At 35.0% G+C, this 12,807-nt stretch overlaps 1 pseudogene; it reads right to left on the bottom strand.

The window, feature by feature from the left end:
- Nucleotides 1-6,367: 6,367 nt before the first annotated feature.
- Nucleotides 6,368-6,607, bottom strand: LOC120223550 (annotated as a pseudogene).
- Between the last annotated feature and the right edge of the window lie 6,200 nt (nucleotides 6,608-12,807).

Raw genomic sequence — 12,807 nt, 5'->3', positions numbered from 1 at the left:
AACAAATAATTAAATACAATTATTTGATAACATCAGCTTGAAAATTGATCTGAATATATTTTGCATAACTATGTAATAAGAAAACTTACCAGGAATTTCTTATTAATTTTACTGTTCAGGAAATACCTCTCTGAATAAGTGCTGTTTAAAAATAAGATGTTAAAATTAAGTAATAGTCATTCTCATAAATGATGGGTGAAGAGTAATGACAGCTTTGGATATAACATATGGAAAGGCTAAACTGGGAGCTTGACAAAGAGCCTTCAGTAGTAACTGTCAGAAAATTAGCAGAAAAAATATGCAAAAAGTGTGAGAAATCAGATGAATGATTTCTAAATGTTGAGTACCTACTATTTCCTGAAACTGTATTAATACCTACATGTATATTTTATATTTTAATTAAAACATCTGTTTTATGCATTAATTTTTATACAGAAAATTAAAATCAATTGTACATTACCTTTTTAACTAAAATCCTTTCTTAAATTGATTTAAAAACTTATTAAAAATCAGCTGTATTTATTTGAATATCAGGAATTATGAATGCCCCTTGTAATTTCAATTACATATTACACATATCTATCTCCTTTTCCATGTTTAATTAGATATTAAAAGAATAAGATTATTTTTGATCCTGATCATTATAATAATGCCTAATTCGACCATTTAAATGCTTTATCACTATGTGGTGAGTATAATTCTCATTTCTGGCTAGCTGTCTCAATCAAATAACAGAGCAAATTGTATCAGTCACCATTACTGAAATTACAATATATAGATATAGAAATAGATCTCTGTGTACCTACACCTTTACCTAATTCTATATGTACACCTATCTATATTTCATTCTCTAGTCATGTCCTCTGTACTTTTTATATTTATCTTTCCAGAATATTTTTTGCATGGACTTCAAAGTTGTTACATATATACATGCAAAAATAAGACTTTTGATGAAAATTAAATTTCAAATTTTATATTTTTATTTTAACAAATTATTTTGAATATTCTTAATATAAAATATATGGCATATAATTTTGCTGGTGGATCATAATTTATTTATATATTCTCTTTTACTTATTACCTGATTTTTTAAAATTCCAAATAATTCTGATATAAATTATCTTTCTCACAATAATTGAAATGGGGAAATGATTTGGGAGTATTTCAACAGGGTAAATACCTAATATGGAATAGCTGAATCAATAGATATTGATGTGTATAATTATGCTAGATCTGACTACCCTGGAAAGTATTTAAATTTTCCTTCCTAACCTATTGAAAGAATACTGAGTTTTGCCAATATTTACATTTCGTTAAATTGCAGTCATTGAAACATTATTTTAATTTATATTGCTTTAATTGTTTATCTAAACAATACAATCTAGACCTTTTAATTATTATCCTCAAACTTCAAAATGCCATTTTTGTGAGATTTCTTCCATTTAAAACTAATCCCTCAGTGTATAGCATAAATTAGGGAGTCTGAACTAAGTTTATAACTAATGATATTTAAGAAATGTAATCACGTAGGGGCACCTGGGTGGCTCAGTCAGATAAGCAGCCAACTTCAGCTCAGGTCATGATCTCAAGGTTCCTGAGTTCGAGCCCTGCATTGGGCTCTGGGCTGACAGCTTGATATGACTAGCTTCGGAGCCTGCTTCAGATTCTGTGTCTCCCTCTCTCTCTGCCCTCCTGTGCTCACTCTCTGTCTCTCAAAAATAAATAAATGTTAAAAAAAGATTTTTTTTAAAGAAATGTAATCATCAACAGTAGTAATTATTCAAAGATTGGTGGTAATGAAATTAAATTTAAAATTATTTTTCAATTATATCTTTCAAAGTAATTCATGAAAAATAATGAACAACTTTATTTCATTTTCAATGAGTAGTAAATGCTGCTGCTGCTGCTGATTGATAATGATACAATTAAAGATTCCTTGAGGACTGCAGATCTTTATGCCAGTTTGATCTTTGTAGGAAATATAAATGGTAAGACTCTTTGTCTTTTAATCTCCCTTAACTTGGACTGGTTTTTTTGTTTTGTTTTTCAGGAAAGTATCTCTTAAACTCAATCCAAATATAAAGTCTCTGAAAGTTAAATAAAACATTAAATCTAGATTTTAAAAAGACAGCATTGGAGAAATTAAAGAAAGAGATGTTTTTTAAAATTAAAATGGTCATTTTATTAAATTATATCACCTATGTTTTTTTTTTTTAAATTTTTTAATGTTTATTTCTGAGAGAGAGAGACAGCGTGATCAGGGGAGGGTCAGAGAGAGAGGGAGACACAGAATCTGAAACAGGCTCCATCCAGGCTCTGAGCTAGCTGTCAGCACAGAGCCCGATACGGGGCTCGAATCCATGAACAGTGAGATCATGACCTGAACCGAAGTCGGTCGCTTAACCAACTGAGCCACCCAGGCGCCCCTATATCACCTATGTTTTAAGGGAAAATATTAAAAAAAATTTTTTTAATGTTTATATTTTAGAGAGAATGATACAGAGTGCAAATGGGGAGGGGCAGAGAGAGAAGGAGACACAGAATCTGAAGCAGGCTCCAGGCTCTGAGCTGTCAGTACAGAGCCTGATGCAGGCCCAAACTCATGAACCATGAGATCATTACCTGAGCTGAAGTCAGACACTCAATGGACTCAGACACCCAGGTGCCCTGATAAATATTTTTTAATTTAGATATAATTAATATATAATATTAGTTTCAGGTATACAACATAATAATTCAACATTAGTATACACTGCAAAATGATCACCACAATAAGTCTAATTAACATCTATCACCATAAATTGTTACCAAGCATGTTTTCTTGAAATCCTTATAGCAACTGTAATTTATAACTGACTGTTAACATTTCATGTATATTTTTTTCTCATATTTTTTAAAAGAGTTATTTATTTATTTTGAGAGAGGCAGGGAGGGGCAGAGAGAAAGGAAGAGAGAAAATCCCAAGCAGGCTGTGCACTGTCAGTGCAGAGCCTAATGTGGGGCTCAATCCCACAAAATGTGAGATAATGACCTGAGAGGAAATCAAGAGTGGGACACTTAACTGGCTGAGCCACTCAGGCACCCCTATTATTTTCTCATATTTTTTGTTATTTGTCATGTGTGTCAGTTTTTTTCACTGCAACCTACTTTTTCTAGATCCTCTGTTGTTGTTATCACAATGCTGAGGATGCATTAGATGAATTCCAATCTTCGGATATGAGATTGGGGTAATTTACTTATGGTTCATTTACATTCGGACAAGTAATACGGACAATGATGGCATCAAATGCCCAGTAAACTTGATGCTTCACGATTGATCTCAGAACACATATTCCATTTCTTCACATGAAGAAACATCAAATAGATTTTATTTTATTTTTTGTATTTTAATTTATTTTATTTCTTTTAAGTTTATTTATTTTGAGAAAGAGAGAGAAGCAGAGAGAGAAAGAGAGAGAGAGCGAGCTCTGTCAAAGCAAAGACCGATATGGGACTTGAACTCACAAACTGTGAAATCATGACCTTAGTCGAAACCAAGAGTCAGACACTTAACGGACTGAGCCACCCAGTTGCCCTATGTCAAAGAAATTTTAAATCCTTTGACACTTTATAAATGTAAGTGAAAATGAAAAATTGATATAGATATATTGACTTTTGTATTAAAGAGATAGTCTTTATAAAGGTGCTGCGTCCAAATCTGTAAAATATGCTCTTCATATGTTAGAACTGAGAACACTTTCGTCCTCTTCCATGATATATTACAAACAGTTGTTGAACTTTAAAGTTTCTGTTGTTTCCAAGTTTATATCAAAGCTATGGATTACAACTTTAATAAGAAGCATATTAAAAAGTAAAGGCTGGGGCACCTGGGTGGCTTAGTCGGTTAAGTGTCCGACTTTCACTTAGGTCATGATCTCTCGGTTTGTGGGTTCGAGCCCCACGTCGGGCTCTGTGCTGAGTCTGGAGCCTGTTCAGAGTCTGTGACTCCCTCTCTCTCTGATCCTTGCCTGCTCACGCTGTCTCTCTTTCTCTCTCCTAGAAATAAATAAAACATTAAAAAAAAATTAAAAAAGTAAAAGTAAAGGCTGGGGTGCCTGGGCATCTCAGTTGGTTAAGCGTCGACTTCAGCTCAGGTCCTGATCTTGCGGTTCGTGGTTTTGAGCCCCGCGTCCGACTCTGTGCTGACAGCTCAGATCCTGGAGCCTCTTTTGGATTCTGTGTCTCCCTCTCTCTCTGACCACCCCCCCCCCATGCTGTCTCTCTCTCTCAAAAATAAATAAAAAACATTTAAAAATTTTATAAAAAGTAAAAGCTAATGATAGCTCTTCCAGAGAATTCTATTTCTTGAAGTGGTTTGTGTTTATTTATACAAATATACAATAAATCACTTCAGTAATACAGATTTCCATGTATAGTTAAATGGTTTAATGATGTCTGGCTTTTAAATATACATAATATTAAAAAGAAGAGTATGAAAGATTATGGACCTCGTGGAAAATGGAATTGTATACATAATAATGTCCATTAATAGCTTTGGGACCATTTCACCATGTAAATTATTAAGGAATCAATTATATTATTTTAAACTATGTTACACTTTTTATTGTAATTTTAAATCTTTACTAAAAATGATTTAGAAATAATAATATTTCCCACTAAATGCCACATAAAACATAACTTATAGGTATTGATATTGTACACTAATTTTCGTACTGGAGGCTTTAGGTTCAACATGTATAGATTTTATTTTCTTTTTATTTTATATAATATTATAAACAATATTTGAATGTTCATATGGGTTACTACGAAAAATATCCATTTCATATAAAAGAAAAGGTTATAATTCAGATTATCAACAAATGCTTTTCAAGCCCTTTAATGGCTAGTTTCAGTCTTACATCTCATCTCCTAAAAGGCTGTTGGAACTCATACCGGCAGGCTTTGTAGTATGGTGTTAAGAGCTCATGATCTGGATTCAGAATCCTGAGAACTGAAGCCCAAAATACTCCAACTATAATCCTGGGCAATTTATTCACTCCCTGTCTGTATTTTGGTGTCTCCTACAGAATAAAGATAGTGATAGTCGATACATGGGTGATATGCTTATTTTTTTTAATGATGTAGCAAATATCCAACAAAATTGTTATTGTTATTGTATTTATTTGGATTTTTAACTTTTCTATAATCTCTAATCTATTATCAAATAACAACTTCCATTCAAAACTGAAACTTTCAGGGCACATTCTCATGAACTAATATTTAATGAGAGAACTCATTATTTTAGAACATATAGTCTTATAACAACTGAGATATACAATAACCTATCATTTTATATTTTTGTAAATTTTACTTGACCTTATTGATAGAAATTTTTCTGGAAAAAAGAAAATTTATTTTTCCTTTCTCATAATTGTCTCATGTAAATTAAATTTAGTTGCTTCTTTAGTTAACATCATTTTCCTTAAAGACCATTTAACAAAAACTCTAAACAGCTATGAATTATTAAAGTAAAACTACCATTCAATGAGCATACTGATCAAATCATTATGGCCAGTGTGGATACTTTTTTCTAATTTTTCATAACTAGCAATAATTATAATCAAGTTTAGACGTTTTTATAAATGCTGACAGAAGTGCTCACTTAAAAAACACATGGCATCTGAGGATTTATGAGTACATGTGTACACCCAAAAGGTAGTTTGGTCTGAAATAGATGACACTCAACTACTTCCTGTTAGAAGTAAGAAAATGTGTTAATTGCATTTAATATAGTTTATTACACTGTAGTCAACACAGGCCATCTGTCCACACAGCTGCCTCTTGGTGGTTTCAGCAAAGTGAGTGTATGTATTTTAAGGGGAAGCACAATTGAAAAAAGCAAAACAGCCCACATTGATTGACTTTGTGTTACACGACTATATGCTTTTTTTTTTTTTTTTAATTTATACTGAGTAAATATGATGTTTACCAGATTTCCTCTTGGGGTAAGAAGTGACTTTGTTAGGAGTATGTCTTGATAAGCTACTTGATTAAAACTAAATATGAAGGTTTACACTGACTGAAGACCAAAAAAAAGTAGAACCTTTAAACTCTTTAATATATCTAAATAGAAATGTGGGTCTGGAATTGAGGAGACGGGAGAGAGCAGTGAGAAAGGGGCTCGAGAAGAATAAGACAACCTGGCAAGGACCGAGGCATTGTGTTGGAGAAATGAGTTGGGGTCCTATTTTTTCCCTGTGTACCAGTCATCTTTTATTGAGTGTTAATTCTCAATTAGAATATGAAAATACTCAAGGATGCCAGGCAAAGTTCAAAATCACGAATGCAGAATATGTGTCCACATTGGCCCTCTTCGGTGGTATTTGTATCATGGCTCATGTTTGAGTTCCTTATAAGAATGACACTAGTTGAAAAGCCCGTGAACTGCCAGCACCATAGAAATCACGGAGAGGTCCCCTTTCTTCACAGTGAAATACTTGTTGTAATACCCCTTGTAAGCTCCAGCAATGGCTTCTTGGGGATAATGCCACATCAGTATCCAGCTTGGCAGCTCTCCTTGTTTGACATCCAAGAGCTTCTTTTCCTTCACTGGTACAGATAACATCATCTTGGAGTCCTGGGTGTCCATTATCCCTGCTTCAGGAGAACTTGAGTGGGGTTTCTTTTAAGAACAAGAATGATAACTCTACAACTGGTAATTAGCATTTCTGTGATGTATTCCAGGTCATTAAAAGTTTAGTAAAGTATACTAGTCACACACAAAGAATTGTCATGAAAAAAAAAATTGTCATGAATATTGTGTTTTTGCTTGGTAAAGATCATGTTGTTCCAGTAAAGGATCAAAGGGAAAATCATTGGGTGATGGAGTCAGAAGTAAACTCAACAAACTTCAGTGAAAAACTTTTAGAAAGATAGAGACGAGCATGCAAGCCTATTACCCCCTTTAAGGTCACAGACATCTTGAAAAGAGGATGCAACCTTCCCCAAGCAGATGAACTTTAACTAATTAAAAACAAATTTAATATGATTAATGTTACTGTAATTGGCATAAGCTTAATTTATGGGGAAAAGTGACCTAAGCAAGTAAATCCGTTGTGTTGCTTTTTGAGGAATGATGCTAGAAGATAAGCTCATTAATTCTAATCAAAATATATTGAGTGACTTTCTGTGCCCAATGATTTTTAAGTCACTATATATATATATATATATATATATATCACAGTGAATAAAGGAAACAGAAATCCTTGTCCACATGATGATTACATTCTAATGGAGAAAAGAGGCAAAGAAAAAATAAATAAGTCAGATATGCAGTATGTTAGTTGATAGTACATACTATGAAGTAAAAAAAAAGAAAGCTGACAAGGAATTATTAGGGAGAGGATGTTGGGAGCCATTCTGAGCTCACTAGTCGAGAAAACTCCTGGTGAGGTTAAAGCAAGTTTGCACAGTCTCTTGCCAATCAGATGATGACTGATATCCACCCTCACTCAATTATGTCTGCTTGAGCACCAACCCCCAAGGTACCTTGTTGATCGGTATCAGGAGTGACTTATCCCCTTATTCTGGCCCTGGTATGATGATTGCACCTTGTGAAGGAATTTATTGTGGGAACTTCTTCTTTTGATTATGGGAATAGACACCGTGTCTCCAGCAGGTCCTGTTTCCCTCCATACTTTCCCTTGAGCTTTGAACAGGCCAATGACCCTTACTCATAAAAGATTGGCCTTTACGTGTACAATTCTGTTTTTATGGTTGCGTTAGTCCAAGAGGTTCATCCAGCTCAACATGTAAATCAGCTAACGAAAAATGTCTCTCATGCTCTAGCTATTCAAGAAATCATAAAACTAGACGCAAAGGTAAATGCACTCGATGAGGCTATTCTATCTATTGGAAATGAGCTAAAGTCTTTAAAGGTATGGCTAGCTCTCTGGTGCCATAAAGCATATAACTGGAAAATCAAGTCTTGCCCAGAGACAAAGAGCCTTACTTAGAGAGAAGGAGCAGATAAGGGCAGAACATAAGTTACCACATATACCTTTGCTAACTGGTCATGTATAGCAGTTCCTTCCCTAAGGCCTACATTGCACAAACACCTTCCCTTACCCTGGCAGCTGTGATGAGGATGAGTATCTACAAACCTATGACTTAATCTTAGTGTTATTAAAATGTGAGCACCCTGTTATTTTCTTAGTTACTCAACCTCACTATAATTCGGGCAGTTCTGCAAGAAGACTTCTGTAAAACCTGTTTCTGTACATTTTCCGAAAACATTTTATCACAGAGAACAATCCATTGTAAAAATTCCATTTTCTGATGCCATGTTAACGTTTGACCTATAAATAAAGACACCAAAACCGGCAGGGCAGAGATACCTGCCTGGTGATCAGAAAGGATCTCGGGGCTCTCTCCCTCCCTTGCCGACACCGTCTATCCTTCAGGGACCCCTGGACCTGGCTGGAGCTGGACTCTGGCAAGAGGACATAAATTTTATTTGAGCAAAGACCAAAGGAAATGAAAGTACAAATCAGACAGAGATCTGTGTAAAGAGTCACAGACATAGGAATGTGTAAAGCCTCTGAGGCTCAATTTGACCTGGCTGTTCAAGAAAGCACAAGAAGATTTGGAATCACAGATTATAACAGTGCATTAATGTCAATCTTCTCTTGATGGAAATATACCAAAGTGAGTACCAGTTTAACTAATCAATATATATTTATTTTATAAACAGAATTGTTGGGTAATATTTCAAATTATTGTGTCGGACACATTTATAACCCCTAACCTATACAAGATCATATACTATGCTGATTTTTTTTCTTAGACCACTCTTTTTATTTCTACTCCATAGCAAAGTAACTAGGTATTATTTTGGATCCATCTGTTACCTAATGTCGTGGCTAGACAGAGCCATGAACTGTAACATGTGAAGCATTTCTGGACCTCTTTATTCTCTTTTATCAGAATAAAACTGATAGGGTGTCAGAAGTACCAGAGAAAATAAACAGGGCATATCTTATAAAATATATATACTTTCATTTCTTCATTTCAACATGTTTATTGAGAAACTACTCTATGTGACCAGTGTGTTAAGCCCTGGAATTATCAAACTATAAGCAGACATGATTTTATTCTTAAGACGATGGTAGGAAATTCATGTAGCATGCAAATGATACAGCAAGAGAAGCTGAAAAAAAGACATATTTTATGGAAGCATGTAGTGGCAGGGACTCCTCTTGCATTGGAGATCAGAGAAGACCTCACTAAATAAGAAGATACTAAAACTCTCTTATGGGATAGAAAGTATTATTTTGGTTAAAGACAAAGTGATCAAAGATACTAAATGATATTGATGATGGGAATATTTCCAGTTCTAACAATTGGTCATAAGATTGGGCAAAGTGGATATGATATGAGGTACATATAGATTGGGCACTGTGGTAAAAGTGCAGATTGAAGAATGTTCATAAGAGACTGGAAGAAAAAGATCCTTGGACCAACACCTAAACTAAGGCCTACTGGCAACCTCCTTATGGAATTTTGTGATAGATGAGGAGGAAACATGAGGCAGAAAGTGAAGGTGGTATTAGAAGTGATTTTTTTTTAAAGACTGGAATTATATAGCATTTTTCTATGTTTATTTTTTAATTTTTTTAATGTTTTATTTATTTCTGAGAGAGAGAAGGTGTGAGCAAGGGAGGGTCAGAGAGAGAGGGAGACACAGAATCTGAAACAGGCTCCAGCCTCTGAGCTGGCAGTCAGCACAGAGCCCGATGTGGGGCTTGAACCCATGAACCGCGAGATCACGACCTGAGCTGAAGTTGGACGCTTAACCGACTGAGCCACCCAGGGGCCCCTAGTATCTTTCTATGTTTATAACCAAGGTTTTAAGTTGATGCTGTAACATAAAGTTGATATCAGTGACCTAGGGGATTTCCTTAGAGGGGAGGGAAAAGGATTTAATACAGAGGTTGAAAGAGTTGCCTTAGATAATGCCAATAACTATTCATCTAGAAGGCAGAGTATGTGTCTCCCATGCAATGAGATACATATACTCAGGATGTACTGAATTTCTCTTCTCATGTCTTCAGTTTTCTCAGTGGGAAAATAAAAGTAGAATTACCAGCTAACTGGCAATTAGAGAAAGGGTCTTGGCAATTTAAGAAGAGAGAGTACACGAAATAGCTGCTGAGTTGAATGGTCATGAATTTAAAATTAAACCCTTCAAGCTGCCATGTTCAAGGATTAAGTTTGCAAGGGAGGTATAGGTAGGGTTCAGGTTATACTAACTGTTGTAGTTTCATCAAGTGCATATGATGCAGGGAGAGAGTTGTAGGGAAATTGAGAGTGTATACTTCCATACAAATGATGGAAGATATAATTTAACCTGTGTGAAGGGAAGAGTAAAGACATCAGAGGCTCTGGACATTACAAATGTAGCTGAATCAATGGATAAAACATTCCGGTGGTGTTTAAGAGTTATTAGAAATGGGATACTAAAGTGACTGAGTTGGAAATATGGGGATGGTGTCCAAAGAATAGTGTTGACATTGAAATTATAGTAGCCAGCTATTGATATTGACAAGGGTAGGTAATGAGCAAGGGATTAGGTAATGGTCACTAGAGGAGAGGAGGTGAAGGAATTGTGAAGCCAGAGTATCAGGTACATTATCTACCTGGACTTTGAAGTTATTATGATTTATGATAGAACTAATGTTGCAGAATGTTTAAATGTTTCTGCCACAGTCCACATCCAGCACCGGGTCTGTGGGCCAAAGTTATTACACATCTAAAATATGAGAATCATTTCAGATCATTTTGTCTTCAAAATTGCTAAAATTTGAGGTGGTCATGAGGCATTTCAGGGACATGTGTCTCAGTAGGTGTGACACCGTCTCACTCCTCACGCATAAACCACAGTTTTCCTTAGTAAATATTCAGGAAATCACGTGATTCTCAATTTCCCTCCATATGCAGAACAGTAAACTGATGTGGACTTCAAATTGATTAACCCCTTGCACTCTTACTATGGCTTTAGTCTACCCAATTAGAGTTCAGCTTTTGTTGAAAGTCTGTTAAATCTCATCACTGGAAGAACAGGCAAGAGAGCCCACTGGCACATTCCGTACAGCCAAGAAGTGGCCTGGAGATCACAGCTGGCAGAGTGGCCTTTAGGATGCCTCAATGTCTCCCAGGAGCCATCAGTAATTTTCTAAACTTTTCAAATGTTCACTTTATAAGAACCGTGATAATCTGTGAACTTTGCATCATTGGAGACATGCAACATTTAAAGTAACTCATCCCATCTTCAGCATCGAGTGTTTAGACATCTGAAGTACGAAATAGCTTTATATTACTGTCTATATCTATATATGAGAAATGCATTATCGAGAAATCTTTTTATTTAGTAAAAGCTTATATTAGTTTACTAAAGGCCTATATAATGTGTGGTATTAACAAATTACAAAGAAATGGGCTTCACGCTCATTCTCTAATTAGTCCTGGGACAATATGAAACTAGTCAGAGTTTCTACATATTCTCTACCCATCATGTCCTAAGGACATTCTGTGCATTGGCCATCTAGGTACTGGAGTAAATAAAGCAGAGTGAAAACCAGGAGATTCTTTGTGCATAATTACTATGACTACTCCTGGGTGATATTTTTGAAATAAAAATATTCTGATAGTACCAACAAAAATACACTTTTAAAACTGGTAGTGAAATGGAATTAAATAAAACAGAAACATGAGAACACTTCTGTTACAAAGGCAGAATTAATGACCAATTTAATCCTCACATGAAGTAATTACATTATCTATCTCCTATTAAATTCATACTATTTTCTCTTTGCCAGAGATAGGTTTCCAGGTATATAAGTGTGGATATTTTCTTGCTCTAAATATTTTTTTTTATTTAAACAGTGCTACTAAAAATATTTTATGTATCAGTAATTCTGTATGTCTGAGAGTAGTATATCTACATATAGGTACCATATACCTCATAAAATGGAATTGATAGATTAAAGATGTAAATTTTTATATTGATAAGTAATTGATACAAAGTTTTCTTTGTATTGCATTCTTAATAATAACGTGTAACATTAAAGGTTCACGCAAATTATCAATGATTTATATTAATTAATCCTAAGTCTTTGCCAAGCTAAGTTCTGAAAATGACATAGTATTGATTGTTACATAAATGTATTTTGTTATGCTAGAGGTCATGCTAGGAGCCATACCAGCCTTGCTGGATGACAATCACAGCGAGGAAATGGCAATGTTTGCACAGCTCCTGCCATGAGAGGCGAAACTGGTATCTTCTTCTGCCACTCCTGGCTCATGTTGGAAATGAGCCTGCGGGTATTGACCAGGCTTCACAATATTCCAGATCAGACCGATATTCCCCATACAGATTCCTCATAAGGAAAAGCATATTCCTGCCTTTTTAAATGAGATTTTAGATGAAAGCACTGTGGATGATTGTCAAAAGGCTCTTCCTATAGGCCTTGTAGACCCAAGACTAAGATAATAAAGAGGGTTAAGAACACAAGAGTTACAATTGAGCTTGGCCCTTAGACAATGAGCCTAATTTAAAGTTAATGAGCAGATTAAGACAGAACTTAAGTTAATACTTATACCTTTTCTAACTGGTGATGTATAGCAGTCTCTTCCTTAAGACCTACTTTCCACAAACACCCTCCCTCACAGCTGGGATGAGGATAGATGAGTAGCTAAAAACAAAGGCTGACACATTTAGGGCCTCCATGGTGCTTACACCTTCAGCATCAAGTCAAAAGGGTTTCCACA

Source organism: Hyaena hyaena, unplaced genomic scaffold (genome assembly GCF_003009895.1).
Source record: "Hyaena hyaena isolate Hyena2069 unplaced genomic scaffold, ASM300989v1 scaffold_1005, whole genome shotgun sequence".
Classification (NCBI taxonomy): Eukaryota; Metazoa; Chordata; class Mammalia; order Carnivora; family Hyaenidae; genus Hyaena; species Hyaena hyaena.
Note: the sequence above shows the minus strand (reverse complement) of the source record. Positions and strands in the feature narration are given on the sequence as shown.